Below are 23735 nucleotides of genomic sequence, written 5' to 3' on the forward strand. Positions count from 1 at the left end.
TTTTCACATTATTTGACTCTCCTAGCGCTTCATTATAACACATTTTTACAACATATTCTGTTGCATACTGTATGTATCGTATACCATTGTATGGTTTACCGTCCCGCTAGAGACTCTCCTACCGGGCGAGTTGGCCGTGCGCGTAGAGGCGCGCGGCTGTGAGCTTGCATCCGGAAGATAGTAGGTTCGAATCCCACTATCGGCAGCCCTGAAGATGGTTTTCCGTGGTTTCCCATTTTCACTCCAGGGAAATGCTGGGGCTGTACCTTAATTAAGGCCACGGCCGCTTCCTTCCAACTCCTAGGCCTTTCCTATCCCATCGTCGCCATAAGACCTATCTGTGTCGGTGCGACGTAAAGCCCCTAGCAAAAAAAAAAGAAAAAAAAAGAAAAGAGACTCCTTGAATGATGCTTTCGATACTGCTGCAGCATAAATTTTCTTTCTGTCTCCTAGATCCACCTCGGTCGTAGGGAAAGCCTCTTCACTCGATAACAGCCTATGTGCATTAAAATATATCAAGCAATGAACTTACCAAACGTTTTTCGGGACTTATAGCACTCCAGAATACATGCGCTTCCGAAATCCTTCTTACAGCCACTTCTTTCCGTTACACAGATGGGATCGTAATTCAGATTGCAAATGCAGTTGTTCCCCAGCGAGCTCACCAGGCTGATAACGACACCTTTAAACACATAAACGCAATATTGCATTAGAAAGGTGCAGACAATAGAATTGTTGCATCTTCATCACCACACTATATTCTACAAGGCATACCCTTTGTCTGAAATGTAAATGATGCACATATTTCCTGTAGACGGCAGAGTAAAGGGTGAGCGGATTAGCTGTGAAACGTCTAGGCAGAGAGAAGAGTTCACCATTGAACTTGTAAGAAATCACTTTAAACGTGAGATTCCGTGAGAGTGGTCGTGATTCTAAGACAAAGACCACCTTCGAGACTCAAACTCAAATACCCTATCAAGCGAGTTGATGCATGGATCGGGTCACGTAGCTGTGAGCTTTGCATTAGGGAGATGGTGGGTCTGAAACACACCGTCAGTAGGATTGAAGATGGTTTCCTGTGACCCAAACATCTACATGTGTTTGTGCGACGTTAAACGACTAGTAAGAAAGAAAGGAAAAGAAAAGTCGAATGTTTTTTCTACAAACGACTACTGATCTTCCCTCCTGGACGCCAACACACGAGACACATCTGGCTATCTGATTATGAATTGTCTGTTTTTGGAACTATCTCGTGAGCAAAGACTGTAATACTATAAAGCCACTTGACGATACCCAGAGTTTAAAATAGATAACGTGTCCTGAGAAATAACCCGTAATCCTCTACTTAAAAAATGGCCAACAAAAACACATGTGTTAGTTTTTATAGGTCCAGGAAATTATCTCTGACCTCCTTTTTACAAAACATGCCGCCAAGTATGTACTTTTCATGTAGGTCGCGTGTCCTGAAAAATTACTTCTGACGTTCCCTTATAAAACATTGTATCAATAAGAAGACCTATATTGGTTTATTTTATTTTGTCGAATGTCACGTGTCCTAAGAAGTGATCTCTGACCTTCCGTTCTACAACTGTGCCACGAAGAATATTTACATTAGTATTTGTAGAGGTTGCTTGTCCTGCGAGATGACTCATGAATACGATCTCCCGTTCAGAAAAACTACTCCAATTGCACTTGTATTTTTTTTATGTAAGTTTCGAGACGCGGGAAATGACTCGTGGTATTCCCTCAAATAGAACAATCGCCAAGGGATACATGAGATATTTTCATTTCGAGTATCCTGAAAATTGACCAGTGATCACTACTTTGAATAAGTGTGTCAGGACGTTCATTTTTATGTAGATCTGATCGAATTTTTCCAAGCTGTTCCCCCTGGAACACCTGTTTTTTGTTTTGTTTTTATATACAAATATTTGAAGACTAGCTGATGTACCCATGCTTCGCTACGGAATTCTACATTGTACACAGAATTCTAGGTTAGGTAGTGTACTCGTTGTGAGTAAGATTGTATTAAATTGCATAGCTTTTAACGTTACCCTAGAAACCCGACGGGTAAGTCACCAAACGTCTTTTCACATATGAAGACTGGGTTAGGGGATTTTCATTGTAATGGTAGGCCCTCTTCACTACCATCAGTCACAATCAGGTTGGAGAATTTTCATTATAATGGCAGACACACACTCTCCATCTGCCTTTGTTCATCCTCAGAAAGACTGTCTTAGTGGTTTTCCCAACTGAAATCAACATAGACCATTATATTGTCGTCAGTAGGAATGGTGCGATTAAAAGCAATGCTTTCATATAAAATACCCGATCAAATGAAAAACCACACATTTTCTCAGTTTTAAGGAACAGTACTACACCACCGATCTAACAGTCCAAAGTTCTAGAGCTAGAATGACCAGGCCGCAGACAGCCGTGATCCGTGATCACTCTTCGTTTTTTCCGGGGGGAATTGTGGAGAGACCCAGGGCAAAAACTATGCCCTTTTACTAATCTGTTTCCTAGGATTATCCGTTGAGTCGGCAAATCTCAGTTCACTACACTGGAGAGAGGGGGAGACTTTCTGACGTGGAGGCAAATTTTTCCTCCAAGCCAGAGGGGAAACCCCCTCTTCACAGCTAATTTGGAATAAAATGAATGTAGAATTTAATAAAAGTGAAGAGGAAGAAGCTTTTTCTTAATAAATGGCTCTTTTCAGGGCTGAATTTTTGCGTCAGAGTGGGGATCGAATAGCTGGAATACTATGACGAACCAGTCTGTTACGTATCAGCAGTATCAGGAAATGTATGAACCAGAAGAATGCCATGCTAAAGAAGAAAGTTATCTAACACCCCACCTATTTCCCGCCAATATTCAGACAGGCTGTTGTACTCGCTACGTAGCAGCTACATCTATCGAAGTTGAGTGATAGCGCGTCACAACAATGGTCAATGTAATGTTATTGTTCATCAATGGTATGCGTTTTCGATATTGTAGGCCTTCACATTTACTTTTCTTCCGACTCTGAAACACCACTCTTATCACGGTCGGTACGGTAAAAATGAATAAAACATAAATGATCGGAAATTGCACTCTCTATGACTTTTGTTATGTAGTGCTTTCCGATAGGACTAATAATATAGGTATTTAAACATTACATTTTAGGCACCTTCCCCTAAACTACCATTTCATCCCGAGTGAATAAAATTGTTTATAGTTTAGACTCTATTTTCTTATTCCCCGGCTCTATATACCGATTTCTTTAAATTATGTTTATCTATTTTCTCGTGGCTCGGCGCTGATATGGACTTAGCAACATAAATACAAATTCATGAATATCTATGTTATAGCCGGTACGGTAAAAATGTATAAGACATCAGTGTTCGGAAATTTAATTTTATATAACTTTAGTATGCCTTTGCTGGCAGGACGTGGTGTTTACAGTGCACTATGTCTTCTGGTATGGGCTAGAGCAATATCGTTACTTTCATTGATCTGTCCCAGCTTTATCCTTGGCTTTGACAAGATGAAAGCGACTGAGGTATGAGTGATGCTAGTAATGCCATTCCTTATGGAGCCAGTCCCTGCTATGAATGGTGTGAAAATGTTGCTCATAGGGTCAGTTGGTGCATGCATTTCAGTGGGCTTGGCAGACTGATATGTAATAGCAACTTCTGGCTCGGTGAGTAAAGCAACGGGAAACTACCTCACTCCTCATTTCCCTAGTACGCCTCTTCAGTGATGCCTAGGCCATTTATGACAGCTGATGGCGGAGCTGTTGAGGATCCAACCAGCCTTCGGGCTGAGGACTAAACATACATACATACATACATACATACATACATACATACATACATACATACATACATACATACATACATACATACATACATACATACATACATACATACATAACTTTAGTTATGTAGTAGTTATCGATAGGACCACCAATAATATAAATATTATTACCATACCACTCAGCGTGAATAAAGTGATTTATAGCCTAGATTGTAGTGGCTCATCCCCCGACTTCACATACCGATTTTCATTGAATTCTCTTCAGCCGTTTCCTCGTAATGCGTGTACAGACTGATAGACAGACTGACTGACTGACTGACTGACTGACTGACTGACTGACTGACTGACTTTACGAAAACTAAAAAGTGCATTTCCTTGTTACTGTGGACATGACCGATACAGAAATACCATTCTTTTTAAATTCTGAGCAATGTACAGACAAAACTTTTATTTTATATATATAGATGTACAATTGTACAATGGCCCAGCTCTTTGGCTGAATGATCAGCATAGTAGCCTTCGGTTCAAAGGGCTCGGGGTTTGATTTCCGACCGAGTCGGGGATCTTAACTGTATGCAGTTGATTCCTCTAGCTCGGAGACTCGGTTTTGTGTTCGTCTTAAAACATTCTTCGTCTACACAACACAGCACACTATCACAACCACGTAAATACACAACCATCCACGTAGAGTCGGCAACAGGAAAGCCATTCGGCCATAAAACTGGCTAAATTCACACAATGTGCTGACCCGAATAATTTCGTAGAAAGACCAGGAAGAAGAAGATATAATTTTTCAGTACAGCAGATAAATTCACAATCGACCAAATTCAACTCTGATATCGTAAAAGATAAAAAAATCAATCCAGCCCATGGGCCTCCCCAAAATCAATCAATCAATCAATCAATCAATCAATCAATCAATCAATCAATCAATCAATCAATCAATCACTACTGATCTACATTAAGGGCTGTCGTCCAAGTGGAATATTCCCTGCCAGTTGCTTACCTACTCTTTTCCTAAATGATTTCAAAGAAGTTGGAAATCTATCGAGGATCTTCCATGGTAAATAATGCAAATCCCTGATTCCTCTTCCTATAAACGAGTATTCGTCATCATTTGTCCTCTTGAATTCCAACTTTACCTTCAAATTATGATTCCAGGCTGGCTCTTCACTGACAGCTTGAAACATACACTCAACCGAGCAGCTCGTCTCCTTGCTGCTAAGTCTTTCCAGCCTGAAGTTTGCAACGTTTTCGTTAACCCTACTCTTTTGTCGGCAATCGCCCATAACAACAGTACCTAGCGTGTTCACCTGCAAGGCAGAAGTAAATGCATACTTTTGAAAACTACTTTTGACGTATAAACAATACTCAACTGTTTAAGAGAATATATAACAAGCAAGTATTCTCTTTTTGCCGGCCCCGTGGTGTGGGGGTAGCGTGCCTGCCTCTTACCCGGAAGCCCCGGGTTCGATTCTCGGCCAGGTCAGGGATTTTTACATGGACCTGAGGGCTGGTTCGAGGTCCACTCAGCCTACGTGATTAGAATTGAGGAGCTATCTAACGGTGAGATAGCGGCCCCGGTCTCGAAATCCAAGAATAACGGCCGAGAGAATTCGTCATGCTGACCACACGACACCTCGTAATCTGCAGGCCCTCGGGCTGAGCAGCGGTCGCTTGGTAGGCCAAGGCCCTTCAAGGGCTGTAGTGCCAATGGGGGGGGTGCAAGTATTCTCCTTTGCACATATGTAATGCTGCGCACTTAAGGGATGAGTTTGTTCTCTGACAAGGATATGATCATCGTGTCGTCCTAATGAGAAGCTTCATAGAAAAGAATATCCTGTTATTATTACTCCCAGTCACATCATTCGATACACCACTACAGCACTGCAGTTCGTCAAAGTTTATTTAAGGCTTGTAGGGACAATTGAATGGATGAAAACCATAACTGTATAAGTAGCATTTTGGTCATTCAGAGAATAAGGCATTTAAACATCTTAACACTCATATAAAGTATGCTATTTGTGGTTATACCACCCATCACTAGAGCGGAGAATATTACCGCTATCACTTGTATCTCATTGCTGGTGAAAGGATACATCCTACCGGAGTTACATCCTGCACTTAACTCATTTTTTAAAAAGTGTCACTTGTACCGTTATGGTTTTCATCCATTCAATTGGAGTAGCCTGTATGTTTCAGTGAGCACGGTAGAGTGATATGGAGTAATGTGAACGTGTAACGCGGTATTGTGAGAAAACTGCAATACTAAAACTACACAAAACCAGGGTATTCAGAACCTAAAAGAGAAGTGTTTAATCTCACTTAAACGGTAGCAAACTCGTCGATAAATTCTTCATAGTTCTCGTTTTCCATTTGTTACTACATGTCAGACAAGTCGCTCCTGTTTAGTGATTATTCTTAACAAGGAAGAGGACACCGACATACCGTTATCCAGTAATTTAGCAATATCTCAAGTAAGAAAGCGGTTGAGGATGACCTACACTAAATATATGTTTCTTAGTTTTAGAAATGTAAGTTAGCACAAGTGTTGTGTTATTCTAGGAATAAACAGCGAAACATTAAAGTAATAACTTGTAATAATTATCTGAAGCATACAAATACTGTATATTGTTGTAGGTGTTAACAAAAAAATAGTACTAGGCAAAAGTTACTGCCTCCCAATGCCACAATCCCTAAGCATGTATACAGTAGGCCTATATTATAAATCATATATTTAACATATATTATTTACATATATTATTTATTGATGAACAACACAGGCGTTTAGCCCCAATACATGTTCACAATAGAGTCTTACCTAAGCCACCCTACAACTAAATAAATAGCTGAATAAATAAACAAATAATAATAATATAATAATAATAATAATAATAATAATAATAATAATATAATAAAACAATTATATTATAAATCCGACCCTTAGACAGGTTCTTCACCAGCAAATTTATAAATGTAAAGTCCGGCGCATTAGCATTCCTTAAGGCCAAACAACTCAGCTGGAATTCGAGTCCGGCTTGTGACCATCAACTGAACTACGCATACACCGTTTTATATTTACGGTATATAGGGTCAGCGGTGTATGTTCAATATTCGGACTTCCTTGGAAGCATCAGGCCCGGTACCCCTACCGTCACACGTTGGTTGTATTAAATTTCCCAGCCGGAGCCACCTGGATACGAAACCCGCTACTGTGCCCTCATCAACAGTTAGCCGAGCCATAACTAAAGTAAATGAAATATTCAACCTACCGAATACTAAGAAGAAGACCAGTAGCTTCATTTCGTTGTCTCTGTCGTTCTTAACACTCTTGGCTGTTTCAGCAAAGTATATATTACGAGAAGGAACCTACGATAACTTGAACGAGGTTATCTTGTCGGCCTGCAGTCTGACAGCTAACCTTCAGAATTCAGCCTTCACATTTGTGAACTAGCTCAAGGAAAAAGTCTTAATCAGTGAAGGTGTACTTGCCGTGTAACATTTTATGTTTATATCGCAATTATCTGACAACTTCAACAGCTACGAAGTACCTACCACAGCATTTGCTCGTACACAATGAATCCCTTTACGTGCAGGCCTATGATTACAATATAGTGTAATAACCACTTTTCTTTTCTGGGACTATTTGAGGTTGATATTACATGTGCATTAAGCCTAGGTTTACTGCCAGATACCCTTTTCGTCGCCAACTCCACGTAAAGGTTTCTTTTTTACACTGTTGCATGTTTCTGTGATGTTGGTAGTTTGGTGTTAAGGCGAACACAAACACCAAGCTGTCCAATTAAAATCACCGACATGACCGGGACTCGAATACGAGGGCTGTTTGAATGAAGATTGCGACGCTAAGCATTCATCTAAGGAGCGGAAAACTGAAATTAATAATAATAATAATAGGGCCTAATGATAATTTATTTATTTATATCGTGTCAGAAGCATACATAAATTTAAAATTAAATATAAGGAAAAACATAAAACATAATATAAATTCGTCAATGACGAAGAGCCACATTAAACTATGTGAGCCCAAAACCTTGCAACATCAAGTGCATTTGGTTTCGCTTTAACCAGGTCTTCTGTTGTGCAGCAAATGGGTTGTGGTCTACCCTTCTCCACGTACACACAAGGTACTGTCCACTTCGAAACCCCATTTCTTCTAGTTTACACTGCACCGCGTAACACCAGAGCGCAGTCTATTCAGTGCTCTCCAATTCACCCAATCTGTGACGTGGCCAGGAGGGAGTTTCTCTTTTGGGATCATCCATTGACTGATCCTCGTATGTTGACTCCTGACGCGCCATTCTTGAATTCTTGCTTGCTGCGCTGTTCCTGCAAGTGTTTCGATTAGAAGCTTTTCCTAGACTTAAGCCGCTGGCGTGGTGGCTCATATCCAAACAAAGGGTGGGCTTCCGATTTCAACACCTTTATCTTTTCTTTCTTGGCTGCCACTTCACGGCGGATATCAGGAGGTGCTATCCCTGCAAGGCAATACACTGTAATAATAATAATAATAATAATAATAATAATAATAATAATAATAATAATAATAATAATAATAATAATAATTGTACCGGGCGGTACACCTCCGCGCCGCTAATTCAAACATCGCGCCTGTTGGAACTCCTCTACTGGAGGAAGCCTGAACTTTAACAACCATGTTAATTCTAAAGTTTTTCAGAAGATGTCTCTACTGTAAATTTTGAAGTGTTCTGAACTATGTCAATTTCGGTTCGTGTTTGTCTGCTCCATAGCAAGAACTTTGAACATTCTCTAATAGATGTCTCTACCAAAACTGATAACGCTCTCTGGTGTAAAGGAATGAGCAATCCGGAAGAAATTTAACATTCATAAGTTTTATTTTTGTAAATTTTGTTCTGTGGTTTGAGAGTTGGCAATATAATCCTTTCTTTCCGCCTGTTTTGTATGTAGCCAATCAGGAATTTCCGTAATTAATTTTCCACCAATAAGGTGTTTCTTCTTCGTCTGGTGTATTAGTTTTTGCTGTTATCCAATAAAATTTTGTGGGCGGGTTGTAATCATTCATGAAACGTCTCGAATCTTCCGCGAGGGTATATAAACTGCTGATTTTCTGGTCTCCTCGCCACTTCAGTAACATCTTTCTTTGTGTGATTATGTACCAGGGGGCGGGAAGCGCCTCTTTCTTCGGGTAGCAGTTCAACCATAAGGTAATGGCCGTTTTATAACTTATTTGCTTGCTAGCTCAGCAGTTTAACGCTCGGGGCGGGTTCGAAATTTTCCTCATGTAACCTATATTTCAAATGTAAAAGACACTTGGTATAAATTCTGTTTCCTTAACTACAAATTGGGATAGAGAGTGCCTAACCCTCTCGAGCTCCCATTCATTTTGTTTTGAGGTGACTACATTTTTATAACAGTTTCCCTTCTACTCGTAATGTCATAACAGTTTCCAATCGTGTCACCTCCGTAGTATGGGATTAGCCCTTGCATAAGTGGCCTAGTGCCAAATAGGTTTTAAAGAAGTGTATTAGGAGTGCAGTTACGCCTCCTCTCAAGTTGGTATTTTGGGAATTGTCCTGTTTCTTTATTGAGTAGGCCTCAGTAGGTTGGGTACTTTTACCCCTGTTTTCATGTGCTTGGAGGACAGCTTGAAGGTGGAGTTTGGTGTGGCCTTTGATAGGCTTGAACTTTGAGAGCGGGTTGCTCTTTCTTAAATTTGGTTTCTGCGTGCCTCGAGCAGGCTTTACTGAGTAATAGGGAGCGAGTGCTCCTGGGCATGATTGGGGTTTTCTGCCTCTTTGTTAAACCTTGTGTATAAGTAAAGTTGGGCTCATTGCTCAGGGATTGTGTTTTTGGAACTCGAAGCCCAATATACATTAATAAACTGTAATTGTACATTCTTATTTTGTTGCTATATAACCAAGTTCCTGTTGTACTTGTTATTTCTTGATCTTGAAAAGAAAATATAACCTTGTTGAATTTTAAATTAACTTTAATTTCGTAAGTTGAGACCTGTTCATCCCAGTACCTTCTTTCACCTCTAACTACCACGGAGAACTCCGTAACAAGTGGTAGCAGAGCGTGGTTGAATGGGTCTCAATTTAGCCCCTTTTGACGGCTAAACATTGCTTTGATTCGAACTCTAACAATTTTCTCAGTTGCTGGAATTTTTTGTTTATGGTTCTTTCTCAAAAAATTTTGTCATCATGTCCGGCCCTCGCGAGGTTCTCCATCGTTTCTATTTGCGTAAAGAGGAATTAAGTTATGAACTATCTCTCAGAAACGTTCAATCTGGAGGCACGGTTGCAGTCGACTCCAATAAGCTAAAAGATTCCCTTGATTTGCCTATTACCATCCCGACTTTGGGAGAAAAAGAGATTGACGATGCTCTCTCCACGATCAATGACAATACTACTGAGCTAGCATCTGTAGTTAGTTTTTTTGAAGTAAGTGATCCATCACTTAATCAACTCAAAAGAGTACAGGCTAGGCTGTACCACTTTTATAATAGGGTGTGTGATCTATAGTCTCTGAAGTTAAATGACCTTCAGGGTAAGGAAGCTAGTGCCCTTGCCGAAAACTTGTCCCAAATGTCTGGTAAAGTTAGTCAGTTGTTATCTGGACCTGCCATCCCTAAAGTTGACCAACCTATGGTAGTAAATATTGTTAGTGGGGAGGATTCCTCTAAAGAGGAAGGAAGTAGTACTGAGGCGACTACCCAACGTACATCTGCCCCATCAGAAACGATGTTCGATCGTCGCAAGTCCATTCCACCCTTCGTGTTAAATAATGCTCCTTCCGAATCTGCTTCTCCGCCACTTAGGCCCCTTCCTACTACGTCTCCGGGTTTCAGCAATTTGCCCCATCCTTTAGCAATGTTGCTCAGAGGTATTTCGAAGTTTTCTGTTAACTCTACCGGTGACGTCATTTCTTTCTTAAGGTTTTTAGTTGAGTTTCAAGATCATGCTCTAGTGTTCTCCCTCTCTGCTTCACAAATTCTTCAAATTATATATCCGTATGCCATAGGTGTCCTCTCGGACAAAATTGTTAGGGCAATAGCTGAACAGTCATCGATTGAAGATTTTCATGCACACCTTCTTGCAAATTTTATTCCAGCTCGAGCTAGGTCATTTCTGATTCAGAAGTATTATTATAGAGTGCAGCGACTGGATGAAAATTTGGCAGATTTCATCCAAGACATTAAGTTTTATACTAGGGTATTTGCCCTTCATTTTCCCGAAGATCAAATTGTACAAGCCATTGTGGAAGGCATTTCCCCATCGTACAGATCATACTTGTGTTTCGCGTCGCGTCCGCAAACTTTCGTTGAGTTAGAGGCCATGGCTGTCTCAGCCGAAGGAGTTAGATACGCCGATACCTTGCGTGTCGCGAACGAACCCCCTCCATACTCTAGTAATTTTCGGCCTCCACCTCGCCGAACCGTCACTGCCCGTAAATGTTATGCTTGTGGGTCGCCCGACCACCTCCGGGATAAGTGTCCTTTAATTAAAGCTAGTAGGACAAGGAATGGAGCAGGGTCGTCTCAAGGTTGTTTTAAATGCGGCGCGTTTTCCCATATCGCCAAGAATTTCCCTAATGCTAACAGCAGCCCCTCCTGCTCAACTCCTGGTGCAACTTCCAACAACAATCAAAAGTGACTAGTGGCTTCGGCTGAGTCGGCGAACCCATCTTCCCGTGGCTCAGCCCCAAGTAAAAATGTCGAAATTTCAGGGAAAACTCAGTCTTCAAATGTATCTTTTGAAGGCCCTAAAGAATGTCTTAGAATTGCGGCGGATACCCCCGCACATGTTCCATTTCTTAAGATTGAATTGAATAATGAGCCTGTAACGGCTCTATTAGATTCTGGCAGTGTTTGTTCTATTATTTCGGCTGAAAGGTACTCTAAATTGAAAACAGTTTGCAAATTTCCTGATTTTTGTTCGACTTTGGTTCAATATGTTTCAGCTAACTCTTCTCCTTTAGAAATTTTAGGGTCCTTAAATGCCAAAATTCGTATTTCTCAATTTACTTGGAAAGTTAAATTGTTTGTGGCAAAGCACTTGTCTTGCCCCATTATATTGGGAGCCGACTTCATGTTCCTTACTGGTCTAGTGCTCGATCTTCAGAGCAAGTCGTGCACATTCAAATTTGCTTCTAATTGTAAAAACCCTTTACTTAAATGTAGTTATGTGTCATGTTCATCTGATTCGCCTACCCAGGATGAGATGTTGTTAGATCTTAGACATCTACCTGAGGAGCAGGCTGATAGTATTCGTAAGCTGTGTCAGTCGTTTCCAGAGGTGTTCTCTGATACTCTTGGTGTTACTGACCTTATCGAATACAAGATTGAGGTTACGGATTCGATTCCTGTCCGATTTCCACCGTATAGGCTATCTCCGCCCAAAATGAAGGCGCTGAAAGAAATCATTGGTCAGATGCTGAAGGACGGTATTATTCGGCCCTCTAAGTCGGCGTATTCTTCGCCTATTTTTCTAGTCCCGAAACCCCAAGGTGGCTTCAGGCCTGTGATTGACTATAGGGCTCTCAATCGGAAGGTGGTGTTACAATCTGTGCCCCTTCCAGACCTTCACTCGTGTTTTTCATGGTTTCGTAAGGCTAAGTTCTTTACTATCCTAGATATTAACCAGGCTTATAATCAGATACCGTTAGCAGAGGAGGATTGGAATTTGTATGAATACAACCGCGTGCCTTTCGTGCTCCCTACGGGAGCAGCTGTACTCACTAGACTGCTAGATAGGGTCTTCTCCGACATCAAATTCGAGTACTTGTACCACTATCTTGATGATGTCGTCGTATTTTCGGAAACCTTCGAAGAACATCTAGATCATCTGAAAGAAGTTCTCAATCGCCTCCGTAAGGCTGGGCTAACTGTGAAGTTGTCCAAGGTCGCCTTCGCTAAGCCTTCAATGTCATTCCTAGGGCATATTGTGTCTCCCGATGGTGTTGCAGTCGATCACTCTAGAACACAGGCCATCCGTGATTTCAAGCCTCCCAGGGACATCAAAGGTATTGCCAGATTCATTGGTATGGTGAATTTCTTCAGGAAATTTATTCCTAACTTCGCTAACAGAGCGGCGCCCTTGAACCTTCTTCGTAGGAAAGGCGTCAAATTTGAGTGGGGACCTTCTCAACAAGCCGCTTTTGAAGATCTTAAATTAGCTCTGTGTAATGCCCCTGTTCTGGCTATGCCCGATTTCTCCAAAAAATTCATCGTCCAAACCGACGCGTCGTCGTCGGCGGTAGCTGCAGTCCTTCTTCAAGAGACTGAACTTGGGAGGCGACCCATCGCCTATGCCTCTAGGACTCTATCGGCTCAAGAAGCCAAGTATTCCATCTATGAGCTCGAAGGTTTGGCAGTCTTATTTGCCTTAGAAAAGTTCCGTCTCTATCTGGAACATGTCAAATTTGACTTGGAGACCGATAACCAAGCCTTAAGCTGGGTCTTAGGTAGGCCGCGTCGTACTGGTCGTATAGCCCGGTGGGCCATCCGAATTTCTGTCTTCCAATTTGACGTTAGGCATATCAGGGGTACTGAAAATGTTGTTGCAGACGGACTTAGCCGTATGTTTTCCAATGAAGTCGAGACCCACGAACTGGTCGATAGTTCATCACCTCCCGTGTCCATACGACCTGAGGTTAATGCCATTTTAACTGATGCTCCCATGCTGTTTAGGGATCTTGAGAAATATCAACGGAAAGATCCGACGCTGGCTCCCATTATGGAAACCCTTTCTTCTGGGGAACATGTTGTCCCTTATGTGCTGAGGAATGGTGTTCTATGTTGCCCATCGAGGCATGATAAGAATATGAAGGTAGTGGTTCCAGCTGTTCTTGTGCCTATGATCTTCAAGTACTATCATGAGACCCCATTAGGGGGGCATTTAGGCATCTTCAAAACCCGGGAAAAGATCCGTGAAATGTTTATCTGGAAGGGTATGGACGGTGAAATTCGTGAACTAGTTAAAGCTTGTAAATCTTGTTTGCTTAGTAAACCAACCATGTCCACCAAGGTAGGCCTTTTGTCTTCTCACCAAGCGTCGCGCCCCATGAAACGTCTCTACATCGATTACGTAGGACCCTTCCCCGGGTCAAAGGGGAATGCCAATAAGTTCATCCTTGTATGTGTAGATGGTTTTACAAGATTTTCTTGGTTATTTCCAACTAAGCTGGCTACCGCCCAGTCCACCATCACTTGTTTAAATTCCATTTTCGCTTCTTTTGGTCCGTGTCAATATATTGTGTCTGATAATGCTAAAGCTTTCACATCCAATCTCTTTCGTAAATTCTGTTTTGATCTGTCCATATCTCATGTGACAACTTCTGCTTATTATCCTCAACCATCTCTAGCTGAACGGGTCAATCGTAATCTGAGGTCGGCGTTTATTGCCTATCATCACGATGATCATTCTAGGTGGGACACGTCCTTGCATTGGTTAGCTTTTGCTTTGAATTCGGCGGTTCATGAATCTCATAAGTTTACTCCAGCTTCCTTGATGTTCAAATTTTTTCCCAACACGCCGCTCTCTAACCTTTGGTTTCTTAGTGATATTCTACCTGAGACAATAGATCCAGATAATATTAAAGATCTTTGGAAGAAGGCTAAAGCCAATCTTAAAGTGTCTCATGAAAAGGTTAGGGAAAGATATGATCGTGGACGGAGACCCACCCATTTGAAGGTAGGTGACCAGGTGATGGTCAAGAACTTTGTTCCCGCGGGCAAGCTTGCTCCCAGATTTCATGGGCCGTGCATAATTGTAGATTTTATCACGCCGGTCACGTTGTTGCTAAGCAATCCAGCCACCGAGAGGATATTTAGGGTTCACCTGTCCCAGGTGAAACCTGTGTAATTTCCGCACTAACTTAGCTTGTTTTATTTCTTGTTACATTTTGGAAGAAATCTGGTTATATTTTGGTTTCAGTTTGAGGCCTTCTGCCCTTGGAATTACGTTCTTTGTTTCCTAATGTCCATTGTACAACCTGCCCCGACCAGCTAAACTGCTAACCTGTCCTTACCATGGCCATTACCACGCTCCCGTCTCCTGCACAACAACACACAGTGGCTATTTAAAATGAAATAAATATTTCAACGCCGCTGGCCCCTCAGCTCCACCACAAGTACTGTACCCGAAAATCATTATGGTCCAACAAATTCTGCCGCCGAGATATTCCTGTTTCAGTGCCCCCGCAGCAGCGCGGCGCCGTGCCTCTCCTGGAATAGAGCACGGGCCCGATCTACTTCAGTGAGGACAACCAGTGTACGGCGAGCCGGAGCCCTCCTCCCGGCCAAGGCTGATGTGCGGCGCACCACCTGCTTCTTGCCCGCGGTCGGTAAACATTCGCCGCGTGTGCGGCGTGCTTCATCACCACTACCCCTCTCATGGTGCGGGCGAGCGGTATCTCAGGGTACCTGAGGGGTCCGAGCGGCCTCCTCTGGACACAAGCAGCGGCGGCTGGTCTGACCGTCAAACTTAATCAACATTGAATGTACTTAATCTGCCACATGGACATTTCATATCAACAATTACTACATTTTTGGAATTCAATTGCAATATTTGGTGGACTTAATTTTTTTTCCTTTCAGGAATTAAAAGTTTTTATTATGAATTCAACTACTACAAGCATAAAGATATTACATCAAAGTTACTACAAAGAATTTTGAAACTGGATCCAACCAATTTAAGAAACTTGTTTGTAAATCCTCCTGCAATTAATTTCTATATCAACATCATAACTTGGACCTTGTTTTAAAACAGAATCTGGTGTTCTTCTGTGTTACCCCTTGGAGGGTCCTTTGGGGGGGGGAGGTCTGTACCGGGCGGTACACCTCCGCGCCGCTAATTCAAACATCGCGCCTGTTGGAACTCCTCTACTCGGAGGAAGCCTGAACTTTAACAACCATGTTAATTCTAAAGTTTGTCAGAAGATGTCTCTACTGTAAATTTTGAAGTGTTCTGAACTATGCCAATTTCGGTTCGTGTTTGTCTGCTCCATAGCAAGAACTTTGAACATTCTCTAATAGATGTCTCTACCAAAACTGATAACGCTCTCTGGTGTAAAAGAATGAGCAATCCGGAAGAAATTTAACATTCATAAGTTTTATTTTTGCTAAATTTTGTTCTGTGGTTTGAGAGTTGGCAATATAATCCTTTCTTTCCGCCTGTTTTGTATGTAGCCAATCAGGAATTTCTGTAATTAATTTTCCACCAATAAGGTGGTTTTTCTTTTTCTGGTGTATTAGTTTTTGCTGTTATCCAATAAAATTTTGTGGGCGGGTTGTAATCATTCATGAAACGTCTCGAATCTTCCGCGAGGGTATATAAACTGCTGATTTTCTGTTCTCCTCGCCACTTCAGTAACATCTTTCTTTGTGTGATTATGTAGCAGGGGGCGGGAAGCGCCTCTTTCTTCGGGTAGCAGTTCAACCATAAGGTAATGGCCGTTTTATAACTTATTTGCTTGCTAGCTCAGCAGTTTAACCCTCGGGGCGGGTTCGAAATTTTCCTCAAATAACATATATTTAAAATGTAAAAGACACTTGGTATAAATTCTGTTTCCTTAACTACAAATTGGGATAGAGAGTGCCTAACCCTCTCGAGCTCCCATTCATTTTGTTTTGAGGTGACTACATTTTTATAACAGTTTCCCTTCTACTCGTAATGTCATAACAGTTTTCAATCGTGTCACCTCCGTAGTATGGGATTAGCCCTTGCATAAGTGGCCTAGTGCTTGGAGGACAGCTTGAAGGTGGAGTTTGGTGTGGCCTTTGATAGGCTTGAACTTTGAGAGCGGGTTGCTCTTTCTTAAATTTGGTTTCTGCGTGCCTCGAGCAGGCTTTACTGAGTAATAGGGAGCGAGTGCTCCAGGGCATGATTGGGGTTTTCTGCCTCTTTGTTAAACCTTGTGTATAAGTAAAGTTGGGCTCATTGCTCAGGGATTGTGTTTTTGGAACTCGAAGCCCAATATACATTAATAAACTGTAATTGTACATTCTTATTTTGTTGCTATATAACCAAGTTCCTGTTGTACTTGTTATTTCTTGATCTTGAAAAGAAAATATAACCTTGTTGAATTTTAAATTAACTTTAATTTCGTAAGTTGAGACCTGTTCATCCCAGCACCTTCTTTCACCTCTAACTACCACGGAGAACTCCGTAACAATAATAATAATAATAATAATAATAATAATAATAATAATAATAATAATAATAATAATAATAATAATAATAATAATAATAATAATAATAATGAAAACCTACAACCTGTTTTCCAGTCATTGACCGGGTCAGGAATGGAATGAATGAAACAGATATAGGCTATTAGTACGATGGGGTCGCCACTCCCAAAGTGATTTAGTAATGACTGATAGATGCTATAAAATGAGAATGGAGAGTGTTGCTGGAAAGAATGATGATAGGGAAAACCGGAGTTCCCGGAGAAAAACCTGTCCCGCCTCCGCTTTGTCCAGCACAAATCTCACATGGAGTGACCGAGATTTGAACCACGGTATCCAGCGGTGAGAGGCCGACACGCTGCCGTCTGAGCCACGGAGGCTCAATAATAATAATAATAATAATAATAATAATAATAATAATAATAATAATAATAATAATAATACCGAGCTCGACAGCTGCAGTCGCTTAAGTGCGGCCAGTATCCAGTATTCGGGAGATAGTAGATTCGAACCCCACTGTCGGCAGCCCTGAAAATGTTTTTCCGTGATTTCCCATTTTCACACCAGGCAAATGCTGGGGCTGTACCTTAATTAAGCCACGGCCGCTTCTTTCCCACTCCCAGCCCTTCCCCGTCCCATCGTCGCCATAAGACCTATCTGTGTCGGCGCGACGTAAAGCAACTAGCATAATAATAATAATAATAATAATAATAATAATAATAATAATAATAATAATAATAATAATATAATTTTCTTTTCAGCTGTTTGCATTTAATTGTTCGTGTGATAGTCTCCGGTGTTACCTTATGATCTCCAAGTTTTAGCCACATGGCTCACTCTCTTCTTTTCCGCTAGAATCCATGCAGCTCTCGCATTATGGTCATGTCTGCTCGACTGTAATCCTTTCTAAAAACTATTCAGCATATCAGGTGTTGGTGACTGAGAGGTGTCAGAATTTTCGACTTTACTGTTGTCCAATTCTCTGTAAAAGCCTTGGTGGTTCGTTTCAAATGCGCTGTTCTATCGAAACCTCCACTTACTTTCTCCATGTCTTGGGATTAGATTTGCGTATACGGAGAGCTTCTGCTGTAAATTGTCAAGGACTTCCCTGAGGGTTGGGTCCTCATTGTTCTAATGTTATTTTTAAAATCTCTTTAGAACTTTGTATGACTGGCCCTTGGATGACCTGTGTTAAAATGTGTATCCAATTGCTACCCATAGCCTGTCTATCTTTGTTTCAAGTCTCTCTTCTCCCATACTGGCTTCTTAGTGGAATCTTTGTTGATGGTACCTCTCCTTGCTGTAATTGTTTGATCAAGATGATACCAGTTGCAACAAAAACTTGATCATTGATAGTTTGAAGGTTGCCGTTCTCTGAGATTTCGGTTGTCGTGACTTCTAGTATCTCCCTCGTCTTCCAGTTAGCTCTGAGTCTGTGTCAGCCGAGCCTGTGAATTAAGTCCATGCCTCGGTATTTGACGCATGTGCGCTCAAAGACGTGCACTGTCGCAAATGTTGTGCGATCGTTTGCTACATGGAGAAGTTTTTCAATATTGTGAATTCCAGTTCATTCTTTGATGATTTCAAGCCACGATAATCACTTCCTCCCGACACCTCTTCGATGCTCTATTTTGCCTTGTACCATCAATTGTAAGATCAGGTGACAGTCATAGGATGTGGCCAAGGTAAGAAATCCTACGGCGCTTTATTGTATGAATGAGTTCCCGACTTTCCCTTGCCTTCCGAGTTAGCCGAGCAGTCCACGAAATCCTGGGCATCCTCGGATGGGTCCACATTTCAAATGCTTCCAAGCGTTTCACTTATTTATTCTTGATGGTTCATGTTTCCACGTCATACAGCCAGACTGGCCATATTATAGCACTTGACCATCCTTTGTCTAAGTTTTAAATTTAGGTAGGCATTACAAAAGAAAGATTTCATTTTTATAAATATTATTCGTGTTATTGCTATTCTGTTTCACTTCTTTCCCAGGTTCAATGGCACCCAAATATTTTAAATCTCTCAATCTGTCGGTTGTTGAGTTATACGATTGCCTCAGCATTGGCATGTCTGCTGAAGATCATGAACTTGGTCTTGCCTGCATTTATTTTTATTCCCATTTCCTCACTTACTGTACTAATATTATTGAGCAGGAGGTGGAGACCATCCAGATTGTCACACACGATGACCTATCATCCGCATATCTTATGTTGTTAATTAGGCCACCATTTACTTTTATTACTCTAACTTGGTGACTTCCTAGAGCTGGTTTTAACATTTTGTCTGAGTAAAAGTTGAATAGCAATGGAGATAAAGTACAACCTTGGCTAACTCCTCTCTTGATAGGTGTCTCATTTGTAGTTTGATTTCTGATATGGACAGCGCCCTTTTGTCTCCAGTAAAGATTTTCGATAATGCGGATATCTTTGCAGTCAACTCCTGTATCCTTTAGGACTTCTACAAGTTTTGAATGTTGTACCCTGTCAAATGCCTTTTCAAAACCAATGAAACAAACAAACACGCCTTGTTGTTGTTCTAGATTTCTGAATTAAGATATTCAGTTCAAAAAAATGCTTCCCTTGTATCAAAAGAATTTCTGAATCCAAGCTGTGTTTCATCAAGGTCTTCTTCACACTTAGCCTTGATTTTCTTATGGATTATACGAAGGAATACTTAAAGTGTGCGGCTCATAAGACTTATTAGCCTACAATCAGTATGCCTTTTGCTTCTTTGGCAACGTGATGAATGTTGATAACAGCTAGTCAGATAGGATGTATCCGGTGTTATATGAGTCGGTTAGTTCCAATACTCAACATGTCCACAAAAATAAAAATAAAAAGCTATATTGTATGTTTCATACTATTTGGGGCTCTCTGTTTAATACGTGATAATGTTTTGTTCCATAACTCTTCTTATTCTTTATATATTAAACCTTAAACCTTCAGTTCTGTTCCAAAACTGAGTATGTTCACAATATGTTCTGTTCCATAACTTGACATGTACAAAGAAACCTGGTAACAGAAGGAAGCTTATAGTTGTAAGAATGGTTTGCTGTTAATATGTAGTTAAATGTATCGAACAGTGAATTCTTTCATCATATAGAAGCCAGTGTGTACACTCACGTAGCTTTTATAACTAGTGAAATGGATGAACAGGAGATTAAGACTGTGAAAACAGCTTAATCGATGCCAAGCCACGACGTAGCAGGAAAACTGATAGTAATATAGCACTGAAAGATAAGTTGCTAGCTGAACTTGGTTATCACAAACTACGTGAAAATTTTACAAAGTCTTGCGAACACAAAATGAGGCTGAAATTACTTACTCATTTGACTGTCAGAAGAACGCTGTAATGCAAAATCTTCCCGACCAATCTGCCTACTACAGTCGCCAGCTTTACATGTATGATTTTACAATATGCGAAAGAAAATCTTCGACAACATAATCGAAAGAAAACCAATTATTTATTGCTGGGCAGAAAGTGACGGTTTTGAAAGCTCCAACGAAATACCTTCTTGTGTTCATCACAGATTAAATAACACGGTATTCCCTGCGTCTGTGCACACTATTCGATTTTCGTCTATGGTTGCGGGGTGGGGGAGGGGGGAGGCAAAAACAAAAGGTCAAATTATGATGGGTATGTTAAGTAAGTAAGTGACGCTCCAAATCACATAAAAACAGTACTTGTAGTTTTTCCGGTACCAGCGCATCCTTTTATACCACCTGAGTATTTGGTCGTAGTGAAAAAGAAATCCGAAGATGGGAAATAATTCTAAAGCAAGGGGATTATAGAGACATTTTTCAGAAATTTGGAATGTTATCTGCCCCGAGTGGTGTCTTTAAAAGTAGGAAAGATCACGATATGAAGATAAAGTTGGAATTCAAGAGGACAAATTGGGGCAAATATTCGTTTATAGGAAGGGGAGTTAGGGATTGGAAAAACTTACCAAGGGAAATGTTCAATAATTTTCCAATTTCTTTTCGATCATTTAAGAAAAGGCTAGGAAAACAACAGATATGGAATCTGCCACCTGGACGACTGCCCTAAATGCAGATCAGTAGTGATTGATTGATATTTTTAACTGGGAGAAAGCAGTCAGTGATGTTTTAAAACCACTGTTAACTACTGGCAATTCAAATTTGCTCTCACGAAAAGATTAATTTTAAAAAGGAACAAAACCACAATAACCATTCAAGGCGAAGCAACATATTTCACAAACGTGAGGGAGTCAAAAGGTTTTTGCAGAAGAGACAAGAACATAAACCAAATATTCAACCAACCCTACATTGATGCCATGCACTATTATTATTATTATTATTATTATTATTATTATTATTATTATTATTATTATTATTATTATTATTATTATTATTATTATTATTATTATTATTATTATTGTTCCGAGGTATCTGTGGAACAGCAGAGGTGAAAGAAGGTGCGGGCTGGAATGGGTCTAACTACAAGTCCGAAAGATGAATTAAAAATTTAAATAAAGGTTATATTTTCAATAGACAACAAGATTTAACAAATTTTCACTAGGTGAAATAACAATGCAGAAAATCAGGTACAATTTTAACTTTACAAACGAAAGCACAAGTTAAGGGGTCCTTACAAATCCTGGGCTTCGAGCCCCAATTTCACAATCCTTGAGCTCTCAGCTCACGACCACAAAATACCAAAGGGCAGGAAACCCCTAATTCCATGGAGCACTTGCTCCCACCTAGTAATGTCAAGCCTCCTAGAGGCACCTTTCAAAATACCTGAAAGAGCTGACCCGCTCTCAATCTTTCAAGCCTATTAAAGGCAATACCAGACTTTACAATTAACTGTCATCAAGGCAGAACTTACAAATATAAACCGGGGTATCTCGTACCCAATCTACGGGGCCTTCGCAGGAAGGAAAACAAAACGGATTAAGTTAAAGGCCCAAAATACAAAGATGCATGGAGGCGAATACTTGCACTCCTACATGAAAGCTTGTTAAAACCTAAGTGGCGCTAGGCCGATTCAACAAGGGCTATTCCCACACTAGGGAGGTGACTCGTATAAGAAAATTTTTATACATTAGAAAAGAGAAGAAAATCGGTTATGAAAACGTAGTCACCTCAGATCAAAATGCAGGGGAGCTCGAGAGGGTAAGGCACTCTCTATCCCCGATTTACACTTAAAGTAACATGAAAAGTTTACATCGAAATGGTATAGGTTACATCACAAACGGTTTCGGACCTTCCCCGAGGATTAAACTGCTGAGCTAGCAAGAAAATAAAGATGTTAAACGGCCATTACCTTTTGAAGGGCTGCTGACTGATGAAAGAGGCGCTTCCCGCCTCCTGCTATTCTTCCATACACTAAGCTAGATGTTGAACGAGTGGCGGAGAGCCAGGAAAATCAGCAGTTTTTATACTCTCGGGGAAAATTCGAGACCTTTCATGAATAATTAAGAGACACCCACGGTCGTTTATTGGGTAGCTTACAGTTACACATCGACATTGGTAAAGAAAGACGCCATTGGCTGAAAATTAATGACAGAAATTTACGATTGGCTAATTTCAAAACTGGCGGAAAGAAAAATTAATATTGCCAACCCACAAATAAAAGAACAACATTTAGTAAAGAACAAACTTATGAATACAAAACATCTTCAAGAAAAGTTCCTTCACTTCGCGCCAGGGTGCATGATCATAGTTTTTGGTAGAGACATCTGTGAGAGAATGTCCACACTTCTTGATAATTAGAAAACAAAAACAATTCGAAATTAACACGGTGACATCTTCAGATTAACGGTTGAATTAATTCAGTTTCAAAGTTCAGAGTTTCAACTGTAGAGGAAAACTTTAAGGCGGAAAATTCAAATGTGCGGCGTATAGGTGTACCAACCGGTACAATTATTATTATTATTATTATTATTATTATTATTATTATTATTATTATTATTATTATTATTATTAATATTATCTATATATATAAAATAAGAGTACATTGCTCAGAATTTGAAAATAATGGTATTTCTGTATCGGTCACGTCCATAGTAACAAGAAAATGCACTTTTTACTTTTCCGTAATTTCTGTCTGTCTGTCTATCTGTCTGTCTGTATGTATGTATGTATGTACACGCATCACGAGAAAACGGTTGAAGAGAATTTAATGAAAATCGGTATGTGAAGTCGGGGGATGAGCCTCTACAATCTAGGCTATAAATCATTTTACTCATGCTGAGTGAAATGGTAGTTTAGGGGAAGGCCTAAAATTGAATTCTCAACTATTTATGTTATTAGTGGTCTAATGAAAATCGGTATGTGAAGTCGGAAGATGAGCCTCTACAATCTAGGCTATAAATCAGTTTACTCACGCTGAGTGAAATGGTAGTTTAGGGGAAGGCCTAAAATTGAATTCTCAACTATTTATGTTATCAGTGGTCGTATTTTAAAGAAAATGGGTATGCAAAGTTGGGGAATAAGTTGCTACAATCTAGGCTATCAATCATTGTATTCACGCTGAGAAAATGGTAGTTTAGGGGAAGGCCTAAAATTTAATTCTCAAATATTGTTGTTATTAGTAGTCCTATCTTGATGAAAATCGGTATGCAAAGTCAGGAAATAAGTCGCTATAGTCTAGGCTGTAAATTATTTTATTCACGCTGAGGGAAATGGTAGTTTAGGGGAAGGCCTAAAATGTAATTCTCAAATATTTCTTATTAGAGGTGTAATAGATGAATGCTACATAACTAAGGTTATACAGTATTAAATTT

The sequence above is a fragment of the Anabrus simplex genome, chromosome 5, assembly GCF_040414725.1.
Source record: "Anabrus simplex isolate iqAnaSimp1 chromosome 5, ASM4041472v1, whole genome shotgun sequence".
Classification (NCBI taxonomy): Eukaryota; Metazoa; Arthropoda; class Insecta; order Orthoptera; family Tettigoniidae; genus Anabrus; species Anabrus simplex.